This window comes from Pollicipes pollicipes, unplaced genomic scaffold (genome assembly GCF_011947565.3).
Source record: "Pollicipes pollicipes isolate AB1234 unplaced genomic scaffold, Ppol_2.1 Scaffold_6052;HRSCAF=7182_pilon_pilon_pilon, whole genome shotgun sequence".
Classification (NCBI taxonomy): domain Eukaryota; kingdom Metazoa; phylum Arthropoda; class Thecostraca; order Pollicipedomorpha; family Pollicipedidae; genus Pollicipes; species Pollicipes pollicipes.
In genome coordinates this window covers 1,794,734-1,819,505 of record NW_023596805.1, presented here as the reverse complement: position 1 = coordinate 1,819,505, position 24,772 = coordinate 1,794,734, and the positions used below count along the sequence as shown (strand labels likewise).

The following is a 24,772-nucleotide window of genomic DNA, read 5'->3' as shown; positions in this document are numbered from 1 at the left end:
TGAAAAATGCACACCTAAAATTTGAACGCCACCTTACGGGCTTGATACGCGTGACCCCACTGCGACAACCCAGCTTTGTCCAAATGCGTCGCTGAGAAAACGCATCGGATCGCAGACGTCGAACTTACCCTCAGAGCTGACGACAGATCTGAACACCCCACGGGCATGCTTTAGAGAGGTGCGAACTGCTTCCGTCATGCCCTCCCCTTTGAGTTTGCCTTGAAATTTGGATTGCACCCCCTGGTCATGTCCATGTGCTGCGATCATAGTGTTAGCCCAGAAACTTGCACTGGCAATATCATTTGACGTTTGCCCCTTGCCAAGGACATCGTGCGTGCGTCGCCTTTTCCCTGGACGTGGATCTTTCTCTCACCCCCCATCACCAGTGAACGAGTCACCACGAATGACCCACCCTGTAGTTATGCACCGTGGCGAACGCAATCCGCGACAACCCATATTGGCTAGCGCTTATGCTAATTTGATATAATAATAATAATTGGCAGCTATTGTCCCCGTCTGGTGTATTAGTATGCACAATGTGGTGTACATACTGACACCAGACGAGGACGTCAGTCCGCCATAAGGCAATCCGTGGTGCCGACATCTCGTCTCTCAATCATTCCGTGACACCAACCTGACACCGTTCTTTGACCCTCGACGTCGTGACCGACCCTGAGCGTCTGGTCGTAGGAGGTTTAACGGTCTGCCTTGTCCCTCCACTTGGCCGCCGCCCCGAGGTCCTCACCGATTGAGCGCGATGAGGAGCAGGGTGAGGTCGCCTCCTCTGGAGCAAGGCACCGGCCACGCCGGGGGTCGGTGAGCACGCCATAGTCGCCAATAGATGGCGCGGCGTTCGGATTATGCGACCGCTAGATGGCAGGCAAGTGGTGACGCACATCAGGTGCATAACGTTTTGTGAAACTCGTTATTGAGGGTAAAACGCATTCGGAATATTATACACTGTCGCGCCTGAATGCGAGGAGGCAGCTGCGACCCCGAGTCATTATGAGGTAGCAATATGGATGTAGGCTTGTGCTGAACCGTGTCTTCCAAAATTGGTCACTGGGCTCGGATCAATTGAGACTAGATGCGATATGTCCTTTTGCGACTTGCGACAGTGTGTAAATAAAACCTGTTAAATGCGAATGATAAACCGTTCCGCTTGTTTTGGGCGTTGAACAGTTCGCCAGCGCGCCAGTTACGCCTAGCTGAAGGAGAGGGAGCATAACTCAGTTCGCCAGCGCGCCAGTTACGCCTAGCTGAAGGAGAGGGAGCATAACTCAGAAGGCCCATCCCAGGTTGCAAAAGGCGCGCGCAAAAACCCGTGGTAATAATGGGGGCAACGTTACAAAAAAGCGCCATGGCTGTGTTGGTCACACTAGCTATCACTCAGCCGCGCAGTCTGACCTGGAGTAGTAGGACACATGAGGTCGCCCTGGACTGACACCTCCTCTTGAGTCTCCTCTGGTGGAGGACCGAGCTGCTCGAGAGAGCCCAACTCCTGAAGAGGTCGCAAACACAGCCGCATTAGCGCAGCCCTTTCTGGTGCTCATGCCATTGCAGGGCAAGACTCTGTACAAAGTGTTTTTGGGAGGGGAGGTGAGGGGGCAATATACATTATTAGAAGGAAAAAATCCATTAATTTTTCCTCCTCTGAAAACCCATGGCTCTTCTCAACGCTAAAAACATTCGGGTTGACGTGGCAATGTGGGGGGGGGGGGGAGGGAGGGACACACAACATCAGGGGGGGGGACATGGTCTTCTGAAGGATATGCAAACTTCTACCTATGCCTAATGACATAAGGCCGCACATGAAACGTATTTCGTACCACGCATTAGTGCGCAAAACCCATGCACTCATAAATAAATCCTGAGACCTTCCAATATATTTCATTAAAGCGATTCCTATCCTAAATGAATCTGCAAATTAAAGTGCGGAAAAGATGCCCTCTGCTGTATGGTAAGATACAGATCACGATGCCTTAGGTGAGCCGCGTTTGAGTCCATTCGCACTTAAACGATATGTGGGAGCCACGCATATCAATTCTTTCCGCTCCTTAACATTGTTCGAAAACAACACGGAAAGGAATTCAAAGCATGCCCTCAACGCTGCTCGAATACGTTGGCTGATCTCACCAACAGCTTTGACGAAGTTAATACAACCACTGCCGACTATTTTCGTTGAAAGTCCATCGTCATGCACCCACAGCACCTGGCGGGCTTTCTCTTGGGTGGAGGCCACTGGCAGACGAAATGTGAAGGTGGCCGTTTCTCGGGACTGAGTTCGTCACTAGATGGCGCTGCCTCCTCGAGGGGCGAGCTCAGGCTGAGGTCATGAGAGCCGGACGGACTTTGAGGTGTGCCTGTAATGACAGAAAATCACTGCGTTTTGCTTCAGTTTGCCATGCGCCCTAAGATTCCATCTGCGGCGATGACAAGCGAGACCATAACCGAGATGACTGTAATCACCATACAGCGTGTGCCTGATCACCAGCAAATAGGGCCGTCGCATTTGGAAACTTATACGTATAGGACTTATGAATGCTGTAGAATGTCTTCCTCTCATGAGTTTAGCAGGCGGAATCGTCATGATGTTCAGCATTCCGGCACAACTTAAAAAATGGCCGCTGGCATTACGTCAGTTATAAAGTGCATCTTTGAGGAGCATTCCACACTTGCATGAGACAGTACTTCTAGTCGCAAATTTCGTCCAGGAGAGAGGAAAGATAGCTGCATTAATATTTCAGCCAACGACACCTTGGCAGACAACGGCACCTTACCTCATGATCTAATCAAAAACACTTCTCATGACTAACAACACTCAACAACTTAACACTACTCATAATCGCTTTGCTCAAGACATGGGACCGAAATACTTACCGCACACATCTCTCCTTTCTCCTGGTTATTCGACGAGAAGTAAGGCTAAAAGGGCTTTCTTATGACTGCTGGAAGATTAACTGGCTTTCAGCCAGCCAAGGCCTAGCGATTTTTTCTCGACAACAAAGGTGACTTTAGGAGATGTTCACGCTCATGGTGACCATGGACACAAGTGTTGTGTGGAAACGACAGCATTTTAGAGAAACTGATCGCAGTAAACTGAGTTATGCAAATGCTTAGTGGTCGTGGCTACATCTATGTCGGCATACGACACAGTTTGTGGTATTTGAGGCCGGTTTGGGAGAAGGTGACATTGGGTGCTCCTGGCGCTGCGCTACTAGCACATCTCTGCGTCGGACAGCGCTAAGATTCGCTGGATGATCTAAATACGGTACCCTCAGGTCTTATCAGTAAGTAATGAAATCATGGTAAAAAATAGACGTTCAATTACTTTGTGAATATACACCCATGATCACGGACTAGCATGGCAATTATCATAGTTGGTAGGCCGTGGATCATGCCGATGGTAAGTTATTTAGTCACAGTAGCAATGAAACGAAAATCATACAAATATCCTGCCCGTACAGCCAACAAACAAAGCGAGAACCTTTGTGCGACCGACTTAAGTCAAGAACTTCAGAAAATACACAGTCACGTATACATACATTGCAGAAATCGGCACCCAATGCCCATACGAGTACATAAGCTTTCTTTTCCATATTTCAGTCTTGTGCTGCCACAACCATAAGACTTACCAGAACCACGTGCAGTGCAGAGCATGAGCATTTCTCGCTGAAGCTCTTCCACTTTCCGACTGAGCTGTCCTGGAAGGGCTGACCAATCAGCAGGTTGCCAAGAAGATTTATGCGAACGCAGCCAATCAGGGAGTCCCCCGTTCTGGGCCAAGCTCTGCTGTGATGACCTTGAGAGAACGATCTGGTAGGCCGCTTTCCTTGCCGGGGACCGAGCACCTTCTCCAAGCGTTTCGCCTGCAGTGGGAGGAAAAGCATTACATCACGGCTGCGACTATTGCGTAGCTATTTTTCAGCCTCATGGGGTGCAATATTGGTGTGTTTCGTATCAATAAACGGTGACGACGATAAATTACCTTTAACTACTATATGATCTACTCCCTCCGGTAAGGAAAGTGTGCACTGGCACATTAAATGTCGAAGAAAATCCACAATGTTTGTTATCACCGGACACATTGGTGACACCTGAAAATGTGTGGGTGATGCTGCTACTCAATTCAGCAATGCATTCATACTTTAAGCCCGCAAATAGGACAATAAAACGGCATTGATACATTCGTGACATCGACAGCGAGCTATTGATGCCAGCAATCTCTTTGCTTTAGTGTTTAGCGCTTTTATTTCAGTGACGTTCTGTAATCCGTTCAGGGACACTATGCACAAACGTCGATAGCCATCGCTTGTCAAGCTATTGTAAAGGTTTTCTCGACCAGTAGACATCACCGATGGAGGCTGGCTGAGAGCGATTATAATTAACTTATCCACTTCCACCACCAAGGTCGTGCTGACCTGTGACAAAAGATCAGTGCTGATTTCCTGAAGTTTATCCACTGTTTTCTTGTCGACCTGTCTCCGTCGGACACCGGGAGATGGCAGTACCAGTCGTTCAGGCTCGTCTACCCGCAGGCTGTCTGCTACAGTAGCATCCGGTTCCTCTGGGGATACGACGCACAAGATACAAATACTGGTAGAACTAATCGGCACTCAGTTTTGTCTTGCATTATTTTATTTTGCTTACATCCGTTGAACAGGCAAAACAGCATGGATATGAATGATGAACTCGGGAGTACCTTCTATAGCTGGAGGGGAGTCTTCAGCAGCGACATCTATTGACGATCCGGCAGCATGTAGTTTCCTCATGTTGCCCACCAGGTGCCGGGCCAGGTTGGCCTGCTGATCGCTGTGATGCTGAAGTGAGGCCTGGAAACAAAACACCCGTGTTCAGAGGCGAGGTTAGCAGTTGCAGAAAGCGACGTTTGGTGCACCTTCTGCTAAGAGAACGAAATGTCGAATATAACCACACACGAGCCGAATCGGCCTGTCGCATTCTAGATCCGGCCGGGTAAAGTCGGAATATGCGCATACCGTTGACGGGCGGGACCGACGAATGATAGTAAAGTTACCATGGAGTAGAATGGAAGAATGAAAGAGGAGTGGAAGCACAGGAGAGAGATGGAACAGTCCGAGCCATCGAATAGGAACATTTCTTCGGGAGATACCTACTTCTGATGTCATACTTGTAGTGACATCACATTGCGTATGCCACATGATATAATGATTATAGCAAGATATGCGAATGATGTGATAAATGGGTGGTATGACACCAAGCGGGTTAGCAATCGAACAGATCCCTCACTTAATTCGATCTTGAACCTCACCACTCCACAAAAGTCTCGTCTACCGGAAGTTGGTACCGCTGTTCGCGGAAGAGCACAGGGGAAGTGCGACGGCAACGAGATAAAGGCCTCACACGCTCGTGACTTCAGACATGTGCGTGGGTATCTCGAAAACTTCGCCCTTTATCAGCTTTGTCAGAAAATTGTCGTCATCGTTTAGCCAAAACTACCATACATTTCGGCTGTCATTGCCCTTGCCAGGAAACATTTGACCTGGTTTGATCCCAAAGCTCAGCACCTGCGCCAAACCTGTGTAGCATCAAGCATGTTCCACGCGTCGCCACGCTAAACGATCCTAATTTTCACCGTGTAAGTTCGGTTTTTTCGCTGATAAATATTTTCGGTTGTGATTGCTAACCCATATGATACTCACCCAGATGTTACTCTCTGAACGTTAAACAAATTATTAGCGAGCTCAAAACACCCGTTCTCAACTTAAAATGTGTATTATGACAGAACCCGACCAGTGCCGTTAAAATCTATGCTCGTAGAAGTGACCTACCTTGACATGAAACGCCTAACCACACGACTACGACTGATAGACGCGGCTTCATACCACACACTTTTGCCAGCTATGCACGACGAATAATGCGTTTGTGAAAAGAAGCCCAGACCTAAAGCATGTATTCTTAGCTAGAAAAAGCATGTGTGTATCTCCACAAGCAACGATAGACAAAGGTCATCCACCTTGTCTCTGTAGCCTTGTGAAGGTAGTCTACCAATTACCCACTTCTCTATTTGTACACTGACGACCCAATTACCTACTCCATGTAATCCCCATGCATTGGGGTCATCCACAACGTCTCTGCAGCTTTGTGAAGTTAGGCTGCCAATAAGCCACTCCTCTATTTGTACACTGGCTAACTAACCAACTGCCCACTCCATGTGATTCCCATGGATTGGATCACCTTCACGTTGTCAATAATGTAATATCTCGTCGTCGTACGCATCAGGCATAAGTCCCCTCCGGTATCCATCCAGAACTAGCGGATCCCGCCAACGCGTTTCAACTATTCCAAATAACCGCAGCTAGAATTGCAATCGATAAAGCAGTGAACGCGGCCGGTAGGGTTCGAACCTACGCTCCCAGAGGGAATCTGATTTCAAGTCAGACGCCTTAACCACTCGGCCACGACCGCCACAACGGCGACCGCGCACTACGTTTTCGAAAGAAATGCACGCTTTTCAGCATCGCGGACAGAAAATCCTTTCGAAGGGCATTATCGGAACTTTGTAATTCGGCATAACCCAAATCCTTACCAGCTGTCATTTTGAGCAGCAAAACTGCCTCCAAGCAGTTCAGCCTGGTCGTCCATTTCACTCATTAATATTGCATGGGTGACAACGGTAATAAAAGCAGATCAAAGTTTTGTCAGAGCTTAGATAACTGGATTTACCTCGACAAAACCCGGACTGGAGCCTCATCTTAGTCAGGGATTTCAGTCAGCGTCGAATCAGATCAAAGGGCAAAGAATATCTCATGGCAGCTATGCAGGAAGCAAAAGCTTCATTACATGCCAGCAAGGTGCAATTGCCCTGCAAGCTACGACTCCTCAAAACGTCATTAGGACTTTGTTTAGGATTGAGTTAAATAATTTTGTTGTGATCGCTGGACTTTAAAGTTGCTAGCGCAGTCTCTACCAATATTTTTGAAAGCTGCATTCCACATCGAAGTCCCTTTTTCTCTCCCATTTCACTGGGGAGAGTTCATGGTAGAAGGAGAGGGATTTTTTCCCGCCCAGTAAACATGCCATAGGATGTCCTGCTTCACCACACTGGCATGAGCATTAGTGTTTCACTCGTAGAATGCTCCTAAACCATATAAATCATGTTTGCCCACCGCATCAAAAGCTGTGTGAAACGTTCTGTACCTGAGAACCGATTAATCACAATCGTATCGATTCTTGCATGGTGCCAATGCGCATTACGTAGAAAAATGACGTCAAATCCCATCACTTTTCCAATTGCTTTCAACCATGTCTCGCACTTGCTTGCCACAATCATAGATGAAAATAAGTGACTTAAGATGTTCCGGTCGCACCCAAGCCTTCTTCTAAAAGAATCGATCACAACGCGATATGATCAGCGCCTTGCTACCCAAGGTAACCAAGGAATCATTTCCGTCCAACCGCATGCCAACACGAGTGTCATGCCAACCAACAACTACCAACTACCCAATCCATGTGATTTCCATGCATAAGTGACCAGGACATGCCAGTCGGAGACCTCTTAATGCGCTGCCACCTGAGTTCCTGGTACGGTGGCCAGCCTGCAAACGAGGAAGCGTGCTGGTTTCAAGAATGAAGGAACGTCGTCGGAACCACATGGCCTGGCGGGGCCCCAAACGGCCGAGATGTGATGCGAAGGTCTCATCGGAACTCGTGAAAGTCCTCGGGAGTGCCGAACATAAAGAGCTGATCGCAGCCGGTAGGGTTCGAACCTACGCTCCCAGAGGGAATCTGATTTCAAGTCAGACGCCTTAACCACTCGGCCACGACTGCTTGCTGGGCAGAAAGGTGATGCACCTGTGCCAGAAACGCATGGCGAAGCTCTGCGCTCACTCAGCCCCCTCCGACTCATCAAGCTCCATCACCCACTGACATTCCAATGGCAACATCTGTGCTACAGGTGGCAACGACCACAGGTGGTCGTTTTAGAAGTGCGGCTCTGACGTAAATGCATATTGGCACTTCTTCTTCCGCACAGGCCGATCGTATGCGCCGTTTTCATCACCATCGGTGTACGTGTAGCGAAGAAAATCGCCCTGGCGCTCGTCTGCTCGATTATAAAACTGGTAAACGCATGTATAGCCATAATCCACTTCCAAGGGTTTAGTGCGTCCGGCGCATCCAGACAACCATCGGTGCGCTCAAAGCATCTATTCTCAGTTTACCATATTACTTATTACCATATTTACCACATATGCCATATTTACTATATTACCACATATATCCCGTATTAAAACGAGGCGTGATCAGTGTGATTAAAACGTACGCTCTCCAAGGCAACCCAGTTTCATGCCAAATCTTGCGATTTATATGTGGCACACAACGCGTAGGTACACAGAAGCCCGGAATCATGTCATGCCACAGAATGCATTCGTCGATAAAACGTGTGAAACATTGATTTCCGCCAGCAACGAGAGATAATCCTGTTCTCGCGGAACAAACTGACCTGTATATGTATGCATATGCATGCATGTTTATGTATGTATATACGCGCGTCAACTTGGCCAGGTGACATTCAGCTGCAGCTGGACTGCATAAAGCACTTCACGCGGTCGGTAGGACTCGAACCTACGCTCCCAGAGGGAATCTGATTTCTAGTCAGACGCCTTAACCACTCGGCCACGACCGCCCCGAATACCCCCGCCTCACACATTTTCGCCACAAATACGTACTTTTCAGCGACACGAACGGGTAAACCGTCATCACCCTCTCAGCCGCCGAAGGTAACTTCTGCTCGTCACGGCAGCTGTCCCCAGCAACGGAACGGAACTGATGCCAGCTAACGTCACTGAACAAACCGGGGATTGTGTGGTACGGACCGCTGCCAGGCGACCTCGTGGGGCTGCTCCGATTTTTGTCACAATTTGTGACCAGCATAGCTATTATCATCACGACCGCGTTAGATGCAAACTGCACCGGGAATTCTGCCCAGCCTCCGCCATCACCAGTTCCCGCAATGTTCACGGTATCGCGAGCATACCAGGAGACCATGCATCCCTTTTGACACATGCGCTCAGGTGGCTGGTTTACTGCAATATGCTCGGGCGAAGGGCGCGACATTCATTTGACCCTCCTGTAATCTCGAATACTAAGAGAGCTAGGGAGACCCCACCAAAAACACACAAAAAAACGCACAGATTAGATGAGGCTCGATGCTCACTCAGTTGTGTCAAATTTTGATGCCACTTCGGCTTGAAATTCGGGCCAATTTAAGGTCAAATAAGTGAAACTTTGGATCGATGACCAAATGACTTCATACATTCTCACTAAACCAGCCTAAGCCCAGATACGTGCTATGAGGAAAATATCACTGGTGTTTACATCAGGTCAGTGGCATTATTTGACATCTATAATGTGCAAATAGCCATGTTCCTAAGGATTGTTTTTATTTTCGAATTCAAAATCGGGGCCAAGTATTACCCTACGCGGCATGCTCCCCAAGCCAAAAGCTTGATCGAGGTTCTTCAAGGTCAGTGACCTCCTCCAACCTCCATAAAGTCAAAATAAGACCACTTTTGACATGGCTGCGACCCAGGAATTCGAAAAAGGCGTCAAAAACAACAGGAGAAAGCGACGCGATCAGCAATAAAGTGGTTTAAGTTTGAAATTGATCTAGCCTCAACACCTGGCCTAAGGTCAACGAAATTAGTCGTAACCGTAACTTCAATAGCCTACTTGGCTACGAAGCTATCTCAAAGTTGTATGATCTCATCCAGCACTACGCTGGTGCATCATGTTGAACCAGTTCATGGAAACTGCTCTCGCTGAAACACAGGCATGACCTGATTTTTTCTGACAGCCATTGGCTGAATTTGACCTGGAATAGGTCAGAAACCTTACAAGGCATATCTAAATTGTGACAACAAAGGGTGGCTATTCAGTTACCAACAGGCGCACGAAGGTTGGCGTAGCTGCGCCGTGTCTTTTAAGCTTTTCATGGAAAAATTTGCTGACGAGGTTAACTTGACCCATGTCCACCTCCACCCCCCACCCACCGAGCGCGTTGGAAGACAACGACAAAGCAAAGCTGGCTTAAAAATCACGCCAGGTCCAGTGTCGAAAAAGCACGGAGGCGAACGAGACAAGAGTAAGAAAATACGCCAGTTAGTATTTCAAGAAATCAGGTTTGATGAAAAGGCAGCCTTGCACCTCCTCTTCCGGGATGGTTGGGTTGTAAGCCCGGTTACCTTCATTATCGGTGTACGAGCAGTGAGCAAATTGGCTCTCACGCAACGGTCCTCCCGATCGCAGGTGGGTGATATGTTAACGATGCCTAGGGGAAAGGAAGCCCGGAACCGGCTCATACAACAACGGCATCCTTCCATGATTAGCGTGAACGACTCGGCACTAGAAACGACAAGGCACGGAGCATTCACACCGAACGAACGTGCATGTCACTTTTCCAGGTAACACCTAGCCTCAGCTGGACTGCATAATACATTGCACGCGGTCGGTAGGACTCGAACCTACGCTCCCAGAGGGAATCTGATTTCTAGTCAGACGCCTTAACCACTCGGCCACGACCGCTGTGTGCATTGCTATCCCACACCTTTTCATCACAGGTGCGGGTCTGTCAGCGACGTGGGCGGGAAACCCACAACCACTGTCGGTCCTAACGATCTGCTTTCGACCGCCGAAGGTAACTTCTGCTTTGACATGGTCACACCAGTTGTATCCGGTTGTCGGAATGTTTCCAGTATTCGTTGACATGTCCTTGAGGTGAACGCAGCCAAAGCGCAGCTTATCACATTTGGCAGCCGTCAAAAGCTACGCGCTTTTCCGGACTTCACTGTAACGTTTGGTAACGCTGCGCTGCAGCCGTGTGCGGAGGTGAGGAACCTAGGTGTCGTCTTTAACAGCGGCCTATTCTGGGATTCATACGTGTCCGAGCTCAGCCGCCAGTGTATGGGTGGGCTGATAGGCCTGTCCCATGTGCGGCACTGCTTCCGGATGGTGTCATCAAAATTCTAGTGATGGAGTTGGTGCTCATGCAGGTTAGGTACTATCTCATGGTTTATGGAAATGACACACAAAAACAACTGTGATTGAATCCAAAGGATCTTAAACTTTGCTGCCATGGTGAGTTTTGGTGGACGTAGATTTGACAATGTGTGACCTGCGTAAGACACTTCGATGGATGGCAGACACCTCGACACATGGCAGAGCTTCAGGTGGTCACCCTGGCTCACAGGCGACGCTGCACGGCGAGCCTGATGTGCTGAGAGCCATGACTGTGTTAAACCGTGATACACGCACGCCACCCACTCGGCAAGACTGCCTCCTGTACCTCCATAGATCGAGAACCGAGGCCGGAAGGAAACGTTTTGGGTACCACGCGCCAGTGTTGTATAATGCACTGCCAGCCGACAAAACAAAACTAACACAGCATCGTGCGCGCGGTGAGAGCTCACCTGTTTCAGCGCTAATGCCATTGGTAGCCGGTGAATGGTTGTCTGTGCATTACATGTTTGTTTATCTGCACGTTCTCATCTATAATTTTGACACGGTGCTGTAATAACTACGTTCCAATGTGCATGAAATTATGGACATAATACAGTGCAAAACAACACAATGCCTTTCAGCTGTGTGCACCGGAAACCGTGTGTCAGCGCCATTGGGGCCTTAGGACGCACTTAACTATTGAGCATGCATGGCGTCGCCTGCCTCTCACCCAGGCAGGAGCGGCAGGAACCGCGGGGAATCAAACCCCTTACCTCTGGTTTTCCGGACCGACGGGCAAATCACCTTTACTGTCGGCCAATACTGATTGACCTAGCGCCGAAGGTTAGCTCTGCTTAATCATGAACCCATTAGTATCTCAAGGTAATCCGGCATTTTGTTTCCTTTCTCGCTGTATCCTGCACAGTCGCCATGTACCCAGATATTTGTGAGTGAGGCGGCACTACCCGCGCTGTTACCCGGAGACATAGATAAGTTTCCTCTAGGTCCCCGATGTTCTCTCGTACGTATTGGGCCGCTATTAGCAACATGATTAACTGCTTCCACTTGATTAACTGCATTTGCATAAATCACTTGACGCGGTCGGTAGGACTCGAACCTACGCTCCCAGAGGGAATCTGATTTCTAGTCAGACGCCTTAACCACTCGGCCACGACCGCTGTACATATCCGCGCCTCACACCTTTCCACCACAGGTGCAGATCTTTCAGTGACACGGGCGGGAAACCCACCGTCACTGCCAGTACTAACGACTTTCTTTCGACCACCGATTTCGGTGGTCGTTGCGACGTCCCACTTGTCTGGGGCAGGCTGCATGCGCCAGCCACGGGTAGGCCCAAGTGTGCCCCACTTCCCCCGGGTGGGGCCCACGTCCGAGCGCCCAGCACACACCCCGCAAGGGGTTTCTGCGCAGACAGTCCCGGCAGATGGGTCCCTTGGTGCATGTCGTCTTCCCGCACCATTATCCATTCTCTTCTTTCCATGGACCTGAAATGGTCATCACTGACCGAAAGGGTGCTAAATCAAGACAATCCCAAAACAATCTAAATCATCTATGACTATGTAAAAGAAACAAATTTTAGGCGACGAAACTTTCCAAACCAAAGTTTGTAAGGCACCGACTACTGTCGCGTGCACCAAGACGTTTGCCGTGAGTATTCATCGCAGGATGTGTGACTAGTGTGGCTGTGCTCAAAACGGCCGTCCCCACCTAAGAATGTGTAGCATTGAGAAGTGAGCGAGGCCGGTAAGGTTTTAGCTTACTTTTCGAAAGTAACGTTCGCTCGTCGAGGTGGTCTGATTTTACGTCAGACGCCTAACAGTATGGCCGCGAATGACAGACAAGGCTTGAAACTATGGACCATTGTCAGCTGTGTATGACAAAGGTGTGCGTGTGTTAACAGGGCCTGGAACCCTCCTCTAACAATGCATATATTCTTTTATTTGAAAACGTAGACCAATCTCCGCTACCAAAAATCGGCAAGAATTATTCGCCATGTACCCAGATCTTTGTGAGTGAGGCCGCACTAGCCGCTCCGTTACCCGGAGACATAGATAAGTCTCCTCTATGTCACCGATGTTATCTCGTAAATATTGGGCCGCTATTAGCAACATGATTAACTGCTCTCACTTGATTATCTGCATTTGCATAAAGCACTTGACGCGGTCGGTAGGACTCGAACCTACGCTCCCAGAGGGAATCTGATTTCTAGTCAGACGCCTTAACCACTCGGCCACGACCGCTGTACATATCCGCGCTTCACACCTTTCCACCACAGGTGCAGATCTTTCAGTGACACGGGCGGGAAACCCACCGTCACTGCCAGTACTAGCGACTTGCTTTCGACCACCGGAGATAGCTTGGGCTACACTGGGTGTGACATGGCCACACTGGTTGCCTCCATCTGTGTGGACTTACTAAGCGCCCGCTCTGAGAAGTTAGCCTAACCTGTGACCGGTATGATTACAGTCGTCGCGATCAGATCAACTACACCGGGAATTCTGCCCAGTCTCCGCCATCACCAGTTCCCCGCAATATTAGCTTTATCACGAGCACACCGTAAAGCTTTACCTTTAAGCTTTACCGTTAGTAAGTAAGCTTTAAGCTTTACCCTTAAGCACACCGTAAAGCTTTACCCTCGCTTTAAGCCAATCGCGACATCATGTTTACCTTGCGGATCAAGTCTGATCCAGCGTCGGTGAAGCACCAAGTCAGACAAAACAGAGTGACGAGATACACCATTCTCTATAAGAAAAATACCGTTTTGATAAAAATGCAGCCACGTAAACGAGTTTCGTGATGGCCTAAGAATACACACGGAGACCTTTATTATCGGCGTACATGCAGCATATGAGCTGGTCCTAACGCAACGGCCCTCTCAACCCCGCTGGATCAAATATGGTTATGACCTATACGCCTCAGTGAGTGGGACGGGGGGGGGATATTCCGTGGTAATACCAAGGTTGGCATGCGTTATATATAGACAGGAGGCTGGAATGGCCGCCAAGATAATCATAGACAGTTTCAGTCGATGTCTCCAGCTGTATCTGTATTGCATTAACACGCGCTCAGGTAAGGGGTCAACGTCTCCCCCACCCCACCCCACAGGTTTCTGTGTACTAACTTCCCAACGGAACGTTGAAGCCCGCCACCTATTTGAAGCTGAAGCAGCTGAATAGCCGACCTTTTCATATCGAAAAATTAGGTGTGCTTCGTAAGGTCGTTGACCTGTGGAAGGTCAAATATAGGTCATGATCGCCACAAAATCGCCTCAATCCTGTCGCGGCGGTCGTGGCCGAGTGGTTAACGCGTCTGACTAGAGATCAGGTGCACTTTGGGGATGTAGGTTCGAGTCCTACCTACCGCGTCGAATAGTTAATGCAAACGCAATTAAGTAAGTTGAAGGCGTATGTTGATGAAAGTGACCCAATATGTACAGAATAAAGTCAGTGACCTAGAGGAAACTGATCTGGTGTCTTCAGATAACAAAGCACGTAGTTCTATCGCCATCCACCATCAATGTCCTTTAATGTCCTGGTTGGCTTCAAGCGCTGAAGGCTACTTCTGCTTGGTCATAGCCCCATCAATATCTCAAAATAATCCGCCATTTCATCCTCTTTTTGCTCTGTCCTGCGAAGTCGCGACGTCCCGCTCGTCCAGAGCGAGCCGCGTGCTTTAGCTTTCATGGTGCTGAAGTGTCCCGCTGGTGGGCCCCCATCCGAGCGTCGAACGCGCACCCCGCAGGGTGTCCGCGTGCAGACAAAGTGTCGGCGGGTGGGTCCCGAGGTGCGTGTCGTACTGCCACACCGTTATCAGTCCCCTTTTTTAAAATTTGGTCCGAATCCTTTGAATGGATGGATTTCTGGGATCAGCGCTCACGCTAAGCAGTGCTTGTTGTGTGAGCCCTGACCCCCACCATCCGATCGCGCAGTTCCAGGCAACGGCAGAATTTAGTGGCGAAAGCTTTACGTGCCGCAATGCTCGGCACGGTCCGTCCTGCCCTCTGACGTCAACTGACCTTTAGCGCGACCGCTGCCACCGGCCGCAGGCCATACCTGCCAAGGGCAAATAGCGAGCGCCCTAAAGCGACTCGAACCCATTCCGCCACGGATGGGTGGGTCGGAATGCAGGCGCTCTAACCAACTGAGCCACCGGGACGGACATTAACACGACTGAGCCACCGGGACCCTTTATCACATAACTTTGAAATAGCAATTACTGGCCGTAAGGGCTCTAAATCCAAGCAACCCAAATAATGTAAACCATCTCAACGTGCGCAGCGGGGGCCGATTTCAGGTGTCGCCACCAAACAAGCCAAAGGTTATAAAGTACCGACTTCTGGCGAGTGCACCGGAATGTTTGCCATGAGCAGGATGTGACTAATGTGGCTGTGCCCAAAACGCCTGTCCCTTGCTAATTGAGAAGTGAACGCGGTCGGTAAGTTTCGAACTCGCGCCCATCGAGGTGGTCTGATTTTACGTCAGACGCCTAACGGCACCACCGCGAGTGACAGACAGGGCTAGAAACTGCGGACTTTGCCAACTTTGTATAACAAAGGCAAACGTGTGTTAACGGGGCCCAGATCACCTTGTGACAATGCATGAAGTCTTCGATAGAAAAAATGTGGACCTATCTCCGCTACCAAAGACCGACAAGAACTAATCACCATGCACTCCAATATTTATGAATCAGGCAGCACTACCCGCTCTGTTACCCGGAGATGTTGGATCAGCTTACGCCGGGTCACTGTCGACATTTCGTACATATTCGGCCGCGACTAGCAACGTGATAAACTGCGCCCACTGGATAAACTGCATTTGCATAAAGCACTTGACGCGGTCGGTAGGACTCGAACCTACGCTCCCAGAGGGAATCTGATTTCTAGTCAGACGCCTTAACCACTCGGCCACGACCGCTGTACGCATCGACGTCTCACACCTTTTCGACACAGGTGCAGACCTTTCAACGACGTGGGCAAGAAACGCACCATCACTGCCAGTACTAACGATTTGCTTTCGACCGCCGAAGGTAATGTCTGCTTAGTCATGACAACGCTAGCTGTCTCCAACTGTGTGGATTGAACCGATCCCAGCAGACGTTACTGAAAAAACCAAAGATATGTGGCACCGACCACTACAGGCACACTCGGAGGCCTGTTCTGACTAGTTAACAGAATTTGTGACCGGTGCGGCCATTATCGCCGTGATCAGATGAGATGCAGGATGCACCATATTCTATTAGAGGGTGCGGTTTTGATACAGCCATGCACAAGAGCAGCATGTGAATTGGTCCTAACGCAGCGGCCCTCTCGACCCCGCTGGATCAAGTATGGTTATGACCTATACGCCTCAGAGTGAGTGGGACGGGGGGGGGGGGGTGATATTCCGTGGTGATACTACGGTTGGCATGCGTTGTATATAGACAGGAGGCTGTAATAGCCGCCAAGATAATCATAGACAGTCTCAGTCGATGTCTCCAGCTGTATCTGTATTGAATTAACACGCGGTCAGATGAGGGGTCAATCCCCCCCCCCCCCCCCAGGGGTCTCTGTACACTAACTTCCCAACGGCACGCTGTATCCCACCAAACCATTTGAAGCTGAAGGCAACTGAATAGCCAACCTTTTCATATCTAACAATTAGGTGTGCTTTGTAAGGTCGTTGACCTGTGGAAGGTCAAATATAGGCCATGACTGCCACACAATCGCCCCAATTCTGTCGCGGCGGTCGTGGCCGAGTGGTTAAGGCGTCTGACTAGAAATCAGATTCCCTCTGGGAGCGTAGGTTCGAGTACTACCGACCGCGTCAAATAGTTTATGCAAGCGCAGTTAAGTAAGTTGGAGCTGTATGGCGCTTATAGTGACCCAATATGTACAGAAAAACATCAGTGACCTAGCGGAAACTGGAAGTGCCCCGCTGGTGGGCCCAATTCTGAGCGCCGAGCGCACACCCGCAGGGGGTCCCTGTGCAGGCGGTCTGGGTGAAAGGGTTCCAGGGTGCACGACGTCTTGCCCCACCAGTATCCATTCCCCGGCATCACACAGTCTTGAAATGGTCATTGCTGGCCGTAGGGACTCTAAGCCCAAGCAGCCTGAATAATCTAAACGATCTTGAGCTATGTGGAAGGGATCAATTTCAGGCGACGCCACAAAACCAACCAAAGATCATAAAGTACCAGGTACTGTCACGTGCAACGGAATGTTTATCATGAGTATTCACGGCAGGATGTGACTAGTGTGGCTGTGCTCAAAACGCCCGTCTCCAGCTAAGAATGCGTAGTATTGAGAGGTGAACGCGGCCGGTAAGTTTCGAACTCACGCTCATCGTTGTGGCCCGATTTGACGTCAGACGCCTACGATGCGGCAGCGAGTGACAGACGCTCCTTGAAGCTGTAGACTTTTGTCAACTATGTGTAACAAAGGTATGCGTGCGTTAATAGGGTTCGGATCATCTTATAACAATGTACATACTCTTCGATCAAAAACGTGGACCTATCTCCGCCGGGAAATATCGGCAAGAATTGTTCACCATGTATACCGATCTTCGTGAATGACCCAGCACTACCCGCTCTGTTATCCAGATGCACGGGATCCGTTCCCACTAGGTCACTGATGTCATTTCGTACATATTGGGCCACTATCATCCACCTTGAACACAATTCACTGCATTTGCATAAAGCATTCGACGCGGTCGGTAGGACTCGAACCTACGCTCCCAGAGGGAATCTGATTTCTAGTCAGACGCCTTAACCACTCGGCCACGACCGCCGCATACATCTCTGCCTCATACCTTTCCGTCCCACGTACAGATCTTTCAACAACGCGAGCGGAAAACCCACGATCGTTCTCGGCACTAACGACTTGCTCTCAACCACGGAGGGCAACTTCTGTTTTAACATGGTCATACCAGCTGTCTCCAGCTGTGTGGACGGAGCCGATCCCACCAGACGTTACTAAACAACCCAAGGAGTATGTGGTACAGCTCACTCCATGTACACTCGCACGACTGTTCTGAGTAGTTAACCTAATCTGTGACCGGTCTGGGTATTTTCGCTGCCATCAAATGAGATGCAAACTACACCGGGAATTCTGACAAGACTCGACCATCACCAGTTCCCAGCACCGTCCGCCGTAATATTAGCATACATTGATATCATACTATGGCCAGATTCCCCAGGGACTATTTTGTTATTTGAACTCATGGTCGGCGCCAAGAAAGACCTCGGGCTGCATGCTCTTCGAACCGAAAGTTTGAAGGAGGTTCTTGTAGGTCAGTGACCTCTCCTCACCTTCAGTAGGTCAAATAAAAAATCTTTTGACGTCATTGTCATCCAGGAATTTGAGCCAGGCGTCGAAAGCAACCTACTAAAACGAGATGTCCTGGAATAAGCGGCTTGCTGTGACCTTTATCTGACCTTCACACATGACCTGGACCAATGAAATTTTAAGGAATCCAGACCTCAATAGCCTAGTTGGCTAAGGTACCACTCAAAGTTGTATGACCTCGTCAAACAATACATGGAGCACCATATTGAGTCATTGGCTAAGAATTGCTTCCGCTGACAGCCATGACCTGACTTTGACCTACCAAAGGTCAGCAACCTTGCAAGGTGTATCTAATTTGATATGCCAAAGATTGGCTGTTCAGCTGTGTACAGCGAAACACAGGTTGGCGCGGCTACGCCGTGCCGCTAGGAAGTTTTGTTTCTTGAAAACTTGCGGGAGGTCAAATTGATCTCCGCCTTCCACCTGAGCTCGTGTGAAGGCAATAACAAAATCATAACTAGCTTGAACATCATGTTTGGTCCAGTGCTTAAGAAGCAAGAAGTCAGACGAGAAAATGGTGAGAGGATACACCAGTTACTATTTCAAGACAACAGGTTTGACAACGATGCGGCCCTCATCTCCTCATCAGGGTGGCGTGGTCGTCGGCACGGCCACCTTAATGTCGGCGACCGCGCACCGAAGAAACTGGCCTTAACGCAACGATACTATCGATCGAGGGTGAGTGATGTGTGAACAATGTACAACTGAACAGAATCCCGGAATCATCTTGTGACGGAGAATGGATTTTTCGATGAGGAGCGTGAACCAACTTGCACTAGCAAGGGGACGAAGGACGTTCACCCAGAACGAACGTATCTTTTATGTGACAACCGTCCTAAGTGGGACAACTGACAACCAACCCAGCGTCAGCTCGAGTGCATAAAGCGTTTGACGCGGTCGGTAGGACTCGAACCTACGCTCCCAGAGGGAATCTGATTTCTAGTCAGACGCCTTAACCACTCGGCCACGACCGCTGTATATGCTTTCCTCTCACACCTTTTCGCCACAGGCGCAGATATATCAGCGACGCGGACGAGAAACCCACCATCGCTGCCAGTACCAAAGATTTGCTTTCAACTGCCGAAGGTAACTTCTGCTTAGACATGACCACACTAGTTGTGTCCAGCTGTATAGACGGCACGGATCCCAGCAGACATTACTAAATAAACCAAGGATCGACTACTGCTGGATGCGCTTGTGAGATTACTCGAATGACTTCCTGCAGGACGTTACCAATATTGTTGCGATTGTCGCGACCATATCAGATGCAATCTAAACCGGGAATTCTGCCCAATATCCGCCATCAGCAGCCCCCCTCTCCCCCCCCCCCCAACACACACACAGTTCGCTGTATCATGAGCATGACGTGAGGCCATACTGCCGCTTTTAAAACAGGCGCTCCAGTAGTCGAGTAAAAATAGTGCCCCATATTTGGGGCAGATTTTAGTGGTGAAACCTTCAAACGATTTGCGTCTAGTAATGGTAGCGCCACTGAGCAGTAGCCACTGCAGCACCATTAGCAAAAAAAAGAAGATATATTTGAATAATTTTCGTACCCAACTTACGCTGTTAATGCCCTTTAACAGCACTACACTTCTTCTTTTCTTAGTAGCCTCAGGGTGTATTCCGAGCCAGCGACACCGGCAGCTGTCGCAACCGTCGTCGTCATGACAACCTCCGGCTTCATGACGACGACAGAAGCCCTGTTTACATAGAGAATTCACAATGCTGCCAGACTGGCACCCTAGCACGCCTATTAAAATTTTCCCGTCTCATCTGATTACAAATGTGACGCTCTTGTCAGTCTCCTTCCCGTTCAGGCTAAAAAGCATGACAAATGTGTCATTACCACAGAATACATCCGCCCTCAGTCAACCTGAAAATGTAGGTCATAATCACATCAGATCCAGCAGGGTCTGGAGGGCCATTGGGTTAGGAACTTTCTTCGGTGCATGTACACCGTTAGTGAAGGTAACCGTGCTTACGAACAGGCCATCCCGGAAGCCGTGTGTATGGTTGTATTTTTGACTACCAAAACCGCATTCTTGAAGCAGTAAATGGCGTATTCTCTAACGCTTTTCTTATCTGGTGTGGTGCTTCTCCAACACTGGACCAGCCGTGATGCGTAAGGTAACCATCGCTTCGCGATTGTCTTAAAGCGAGGGTAAGCTCTCACGTTTTGAGCGTCATACAGTGAACGGTATAGAGATTAGTGATGTTGATATTTGGACGTAATTCCCGGTGTAGTTTGCATCTCATCTGATCGCAACGATAATCAAAATGCCGGTCACAGATTGGGACACGACACGAGGTCACCCGGCAGTGGTCGGTACGACATATCCCTGGTTTATTTAGTAACGTCCGCTCGGATCCGTTCCAACCACACAGTCGGAAATAACTAGTGTGATCATGTCAAAGTAGACGTTACCTTCGGCGGTCGGAAGCAATTCGTTAGTCCGAGAGTGGTGGTGGGTTTCCCACCCGCGTCGCTGAAAGATCTGCACCTGTGTCGAAAAGGTGTGAGGCGGGTGTGTGTACAGCGGTCGTGGCCGAGTGGTTAAGGCGTCTGACTAGAAATCAGATTCCCTCTGGGAGCGTAGGTTCGAGTCCTACCGACCGCGTGGAATGCTTTATGCACTCGAGCTGACGCTGGAAATGACCTGGAATAGTCATCGGGCATGTACAATCTGCTCTTCCAACGCAGATGCATGGCACTGGATATGCCGATTGTGTCGGCTCAATTCCAGGCTTAATCTACCGTCGCCTGGTTCGTTTTCTTACAGGATGGCCCGATCATAGGCACAGTTACCTTCAGCATTGGCGCACGTGCAGCCTAGAAATTAGCCCCAACGCAACGGTCCTCCCGATCGTGGAGCGAAGAGAGCGTAAGGAACGTAGCGATGCGTAAACAATGGCTACGTGAACAGAGGCTCGGAACCATCTCATAACAGAAAATGTGTCCTCAGATGAAAAGCGCCAATTAATTTGTACTAGCATTGACAAGACAAGTGACATTCACACAGAAGGAGCGCGTCTGGAACCGAAGCACCTATTCAAGGTAACACCCATCTGCAGCTGGACTGCATAAAGCCGAGGACGCGGTCGGTAGGACTCGAACCTACGCTCCCAGAGGGAATCTGATTTCTAGTCAGACGCCTTAACCACTCGGCCACGACCGCCTTGCATGTCGCCGCCTCACACCTTTTCGCTACAAATGTATTTTTTTCAGGAACGCGGACTGCAAAACCATCGTCATCATCGACCACTAGCGATTTGTCTTCGAGCGCCCAAAGAAACATTTGCTTGGGCGTGATCACACCAGCTGTATCCAGCTGTGTGGGCGAAAGCGATCCCAGCCAACGTTACTAAACTTACCGAGGAGTATGTGGTACCGACCACTGTAGGTATAGTCTGACGTCTGTTCTGATTATTTTCACAATCTGTGACCAGTAAAGTTATCACTGCCCCGAGCATATGAAATGTAACTACACTAGGAACCCTGCCCAGTGTCAGCCATTTCCCCGCACTGTTCACTGTACCACGTGCATGGCCTTCAAACATACTGTCGCTTTAAGGCAATCGCAAAACAATGGCAAAGCTTTTTCGCACCACATCTGGTCCAGCGTTGGAGAAGCACCACATCAAGCAAGGGCAGGGTGAGAAAGCTTTTTTAAGGGTTGAATCTGAACCTTTTGAATGGATGGATTTCTTGGGTTGGAGCTCACACTAAGCAGACCTTATTGTGTGAGCCCTGACCCCCACCATCCGATTGCGCAACGGCATGTCAACGGCAGAATTTGGTACTAAAAGCTTGACGTGCCGCAATGCTCGACACGGTCCGCCCTGTCCCCTGACGTCATATGACCATCATGGCGGCGACTACCACCGGCCGCAGGCCATACCTGTCAAGGGCAAATAGCGAGCGCCTAAAGCGACTCGAACTCACCCCGCCACGAGTGGGTGAATCGGACGGCACGCACTCTAACCAATTGCGCTATCGGGACGAATTATTATAAAGAAGACGCCATTTGCTATTTCAAGGATGCAGTTTCGACAAACATGCAGCCATGAACACGGCTTCGGGGATGGCATTGTCGAAGGCGCATCAATCATCTGAAAAGTCTCATTCTCGGCTTAGGATGTACCGCATATGGAGGAGAATGTCCCAGGGGTTTGGAGCTCGTTGATGAGCTTTTGCATGTTCAGAACAAATTCTACCAGTGGTAGTTGCCTATTATTATGCATCCGTCTGCCGGCTTCATGCAGATACAGAGACAGGTGCGAGCATTGACTAAAACTATCCGCTGTTAACTTCCGGCTACTTCAGCCTCCCGCCTAGATATAAAGCATGGGGAATGTGTCATTGCCGCAGGATGTACCCGGCCCACAGTCAACCTGAAGAATTTAGGCCATAATCCCTTCAGGTCTAGCAGGGTCGGAAAGGCCGTTGCGTTAGGGCCAATTTCTTCGCTGCAGGTACAATGATAGTGAAGGTAACCGTGCTTACGATCCGACCATCCCATAAGCCGTGTGCATAGCTGCATATTCATCAAAGCTGCGTTCGTGAAGTAGTAAATAGTGTATCGTTTACCCTACCCTTATCTGGTGTGGTGCTTCTCAGACGCTCGGCCAGACATGATGCGGAAGGTGACCATCGTTTCGCGATTGGCTTGAATCGAGAGTAAGCATTCACGTTTGGTGCGTGATACGGTGAACAGCGTGGGAGCTGATGATGGTGAAATCTGTGCAGAATTCTCGGTGTAGTTTACATCTGATCTAATGACGACGATAATTACTTAACTGGCCACAGATTGTGATAAAAAATCAGAACAGACACACGAGGTCACCCGGCAGTGGTCGGTACCATATATCCTTGGCTTGTTTAGTGACGTTGGCTGGGGTCGGTTTCATTCATGCACGCTGGACAAAACTGGTGTGGCCATGTCAAGCAGCACTATATCCGGCAGTCGAAAGCAAGTCGTTAGTCCGACAGTGGTGGTGGGTTTCCCGCCCGCGTCGCTGAAAGATCTGCACCTGTGTCGAAAACGTGTGAGGGCGGCAATGTATACAGCGGTTCGTGGCCGAGTGGTTAAGGCGTCTGACTAGAAATCAGATTCCCTCTGGGAGCGTAGGTTCGAGTCCTACCGACCGCGATAAGTGCTTTATGCAGCCTAGCTGAGGCTGGATGTTTCCTGGAACAGCTGTCATGCGTGTACAGATCTGCACTTTCTGTGAGGACGGAAGGGGGGAGTACGCCGATGGTGTCGGCCCAATTAGAAGCTGGATTGAAATGTTGCCTTAAGCCTTTTCCTCCGGCATGGCGTGATCTTAGGCATGGTTACTTTCAGCGTTGGCGCACATACAACGAAGACATTGGCTCTAACGCAACGGTCCTCCCGATGGTGGAGCGTAAGGAGCGTAAAGAACGTAGCGATGCGTAAACAATGGGTAGGTGAAGAGAGGCTCGGAACCATCTCACAACAGAAATTGTATTCTAAGATAATGAATTTGCACAAACAATGACAAGGCACTGACGTAGAACGAACAAGTCCGTAACCAAAGCACTCAGCCTCAGCTGGACTACATAAATCACTTATCGCGGTCGGTAGGACTCGAACCTACGCTCTCATAGGGAATCTGATTTCTGGTCAGACACCTTAACCACTCGACCACGGCCGTCTTGGATGCCCACGCATCACACCTTTTCGCTGCAAATGCATGCTTTTCAGGAACGCGGACTGGAATACCGTCATGAAAATCGACCATTACAGTTTGTCTTTGAGTTCCCCAGGAAATGTTTGCTTGGACGTAGCCACAACAGCCGTTCCTGGGCGGAACGGACCCCAGCCAACGTTACTAAACAAACCGAGGGGTATGTGGTACTGACCACCTCAGATACACTCCTACGCCTGTTCTGATTATGTACCACAATCAGTGACCGGTATAGTTATGATTGCCGCAACCATATCAAATGTAAATTACACCGGGAATCTTGCCCAGTCTCCACCATCGCCAATTCCCAGCACCGTTCACTGCATCACGTGCAAAATGTGAAGGCATATCCTCGCTTTAAACCAATCGCGAAACGATGGCTAGATTACGCATCATGTCTGATCCAGCGTCAAGAAAAGCACCACACCAGACAAGGGTAGGGTAAGAGAATACGCCATTTACTATTTCAAGAACGCAGTTTTCATAAGTATGCAGCCATGCACTCGGCTTTCGGGATGGAAATGTCAAAGGCGCATCAATCAGCTCAAAACCCTCATCTTCTGCTGAGGACGGGCCGTATTGAAAAAGAGAGAGAGAGAGAGAGAGAGAGAGAGAGAGAGAGAGAGAAGGAGAGAGAGAGAGAGAGAGAGAGAGAGAGAGAGAGAGAGAGAGAGCGAGAGAGAGAGAGAGAGAGAGAGGGAGAGAGAGAGAAGAGAGAGAGAGAGAGAGAGAGAGGGGGGG

General features: G+C 49.5%; 2 long non-coding RNA genes and 14 other non-coding genes across 16 annotated transcripts; 4 read left to right on the top strand and 12 right to left on the bottom strand.

The window, feature by feature from the left end:
• Positions 1-752: 752 nt before the first annotated feature.
• On the bottom strand, positions 753-2,294 carry LOC119104902 (uncharacterized). Its single transcript, XR_005095008.1, has 3 exons — positions 2,213-2,294; positions 1,408-1,501; positions 753-784 (listed from the first exon to the last, which is right to left on the bottom strand). It is a non-coding gene; the product is annotated as an uncharacterized LOC119104902 (long non-coding RNA).
• A 1,474-nt stretch (positions 2,295-3,768) lies between these two features.
• Positions 3,769-4,835, bottom strand: LOC119104901 (uncharacterized). Its single transcript, XR_005095007.1, has 3 exons — positions 4,703-4,835; positions 4,422-4,567; positions 3,769-3,869 (listed from the first exon to the last, which is right to left on the bottom strand). It is a non-coding gene; the product is annotated as an uncharacterized LOC119104901 (long non-coding RNA).
• Positions 4,836-6,365: 1,530 nt separating this feature from the next.
• TRNAS-UGA (transfer RNA serine (anticodon UGA)) lies at positions 6,366-6,447 on the bottom strand. Its single transcript has one exon. It is a non-coding gene; the product is annotated as a tRNA-Ser (tRNA).
• A 1,280-nt stretch (positions 6,448-7,727) lies between these two features.
• TRNAS-UGA (transfer RNA serine (anticodon UGA)) lies at positions 7,728-7,809 on the bottom strand. The gene has a single exon. It is a non-coding gene; the product is annotated as a tRNA-Ser (tRNA).
• Positions 7,810-8,583: 774 nt separating this feature from the next.
• TRNAS-AGA (transfer RNA serine (anticodon AGA)) lies at positions 8,584-8,665 on the bottom strand. The gene has a single exon. It is a non-coding gene; the product is annotated as a tRNA-Ser (tRNA).
• Positions 8,666-10,481: 1,816 nt separating this feature from the next.
• TRNAS-AGA (transfer RNA serine (anticodon AGA)) lies at positions 10,482-10,563 on the bottom strand. The gene has a single exon. It is a non-coding gene; the product is annotated as a tRNA-Ser (tRNA).
• Positions 10,564-12,073: 1,510 nt separating this feature from the next.
• Positions 12,074-12,155, bottom strand: TRNAS-AGA (transfer RNA serine (anticodon AGA)). Its single transcript has one exon. It is a non-coding gene; the product is annotated as a tRNA-Ser (tRNA).
• Positions 12,156-13,156: 1,001 nt separating this feature from the next.
• Positions 13,157-13,238, bottom strand: TRNAS-AGA (transfer RNA serine (anticodon AGA)). The gene has a single exon. It is a non-coding gene; the product is annotated as a tRNA-Ser (tRNA).
• Positions 13,239-14,280: 1,042 nt separating this feature from the next.
• Positions 14,281-14,362, top strand: TRNAS-AGA (transfer RNA serine (anticodon AGA)). Its single transcript has one exon. It is a non-coding gene; the product is annotated as a tRNA-Ser (tRNA).
• A 1,467-nt stretch (positions 14,363-15,829) lies between these two features.
• Positions 15,830-15,911, bottom strand: TRNAS-AGA (transfer RNA serine (anticodon AGA)). Its single transcript has one exon. It is a non-coding gene; the product is annotated as a tRNA-Ser (tRNA).
• An 806-nt stretch (positions 15,912-16,717) lies between these two features.
• On the top strand, positions 16,718-16,799 carry TRNAS-AGA (transfer RNA serine (anticodon AGA)). The gene has a single exon. It is a non-coding gene; the product is annotated as a tRNA-Ser (tRNA).
• Positions 16,800-17,679: 880 nt separating this feature from the next.
• Positions 17,680-17,761, bottom strand: TRNAS-AGA (transfer RNA serine (anticodon AGA)). Its single transcript has one exon. It is a non-coding gene; the product is annotated as a tRNA-Ser (tRNA).
• A 1,450-nt stretch (positions 17,762-19,211) lies between these two features.
• Positions 19,212-19,293, bottom strand: TRNAS-AGA (transfer RNA serine (anticodon AGA)). The gene has a single exon. It is a non-coding gene; the product is annotated as a tRNA-Ser (tRNA).
• Positions 19,294-20,858: 1,565 nt separating this feature from the next.
• On the top strand, positions 20,859-20,940 carry TRNAS-AGA (transfer RNA serine (anticodon AGA)). The gene has a single exon. It is a non-coding gene; the product is annotated as a tRNA-Ser (tRNA).
• Positions 20,941-21,416: 476 nt separating this feature from the next.
• Positions 21,417-21,498, bottom strand: TRNAS-AGA (transfer RNA serine (anticodon AGA)). Its single transcript has one exon. It is a non-coding gene; the product is annotated as a tRNA-Ser (tRNA).
• A 1,891-nt stretch (positions 21,499-23,389) lies between these two features.
• On the top strand, positions 23,390-23,472 carry TRNAS-AGA (transfer RNA serine (anticodon AGA)). The gene has a single exon. It is a non-coding gene; the product is annotated as a tRNA-Ser (tRNA).
• Positions 23,473-24,772: the final 1,300 nt, after the last annotated feature.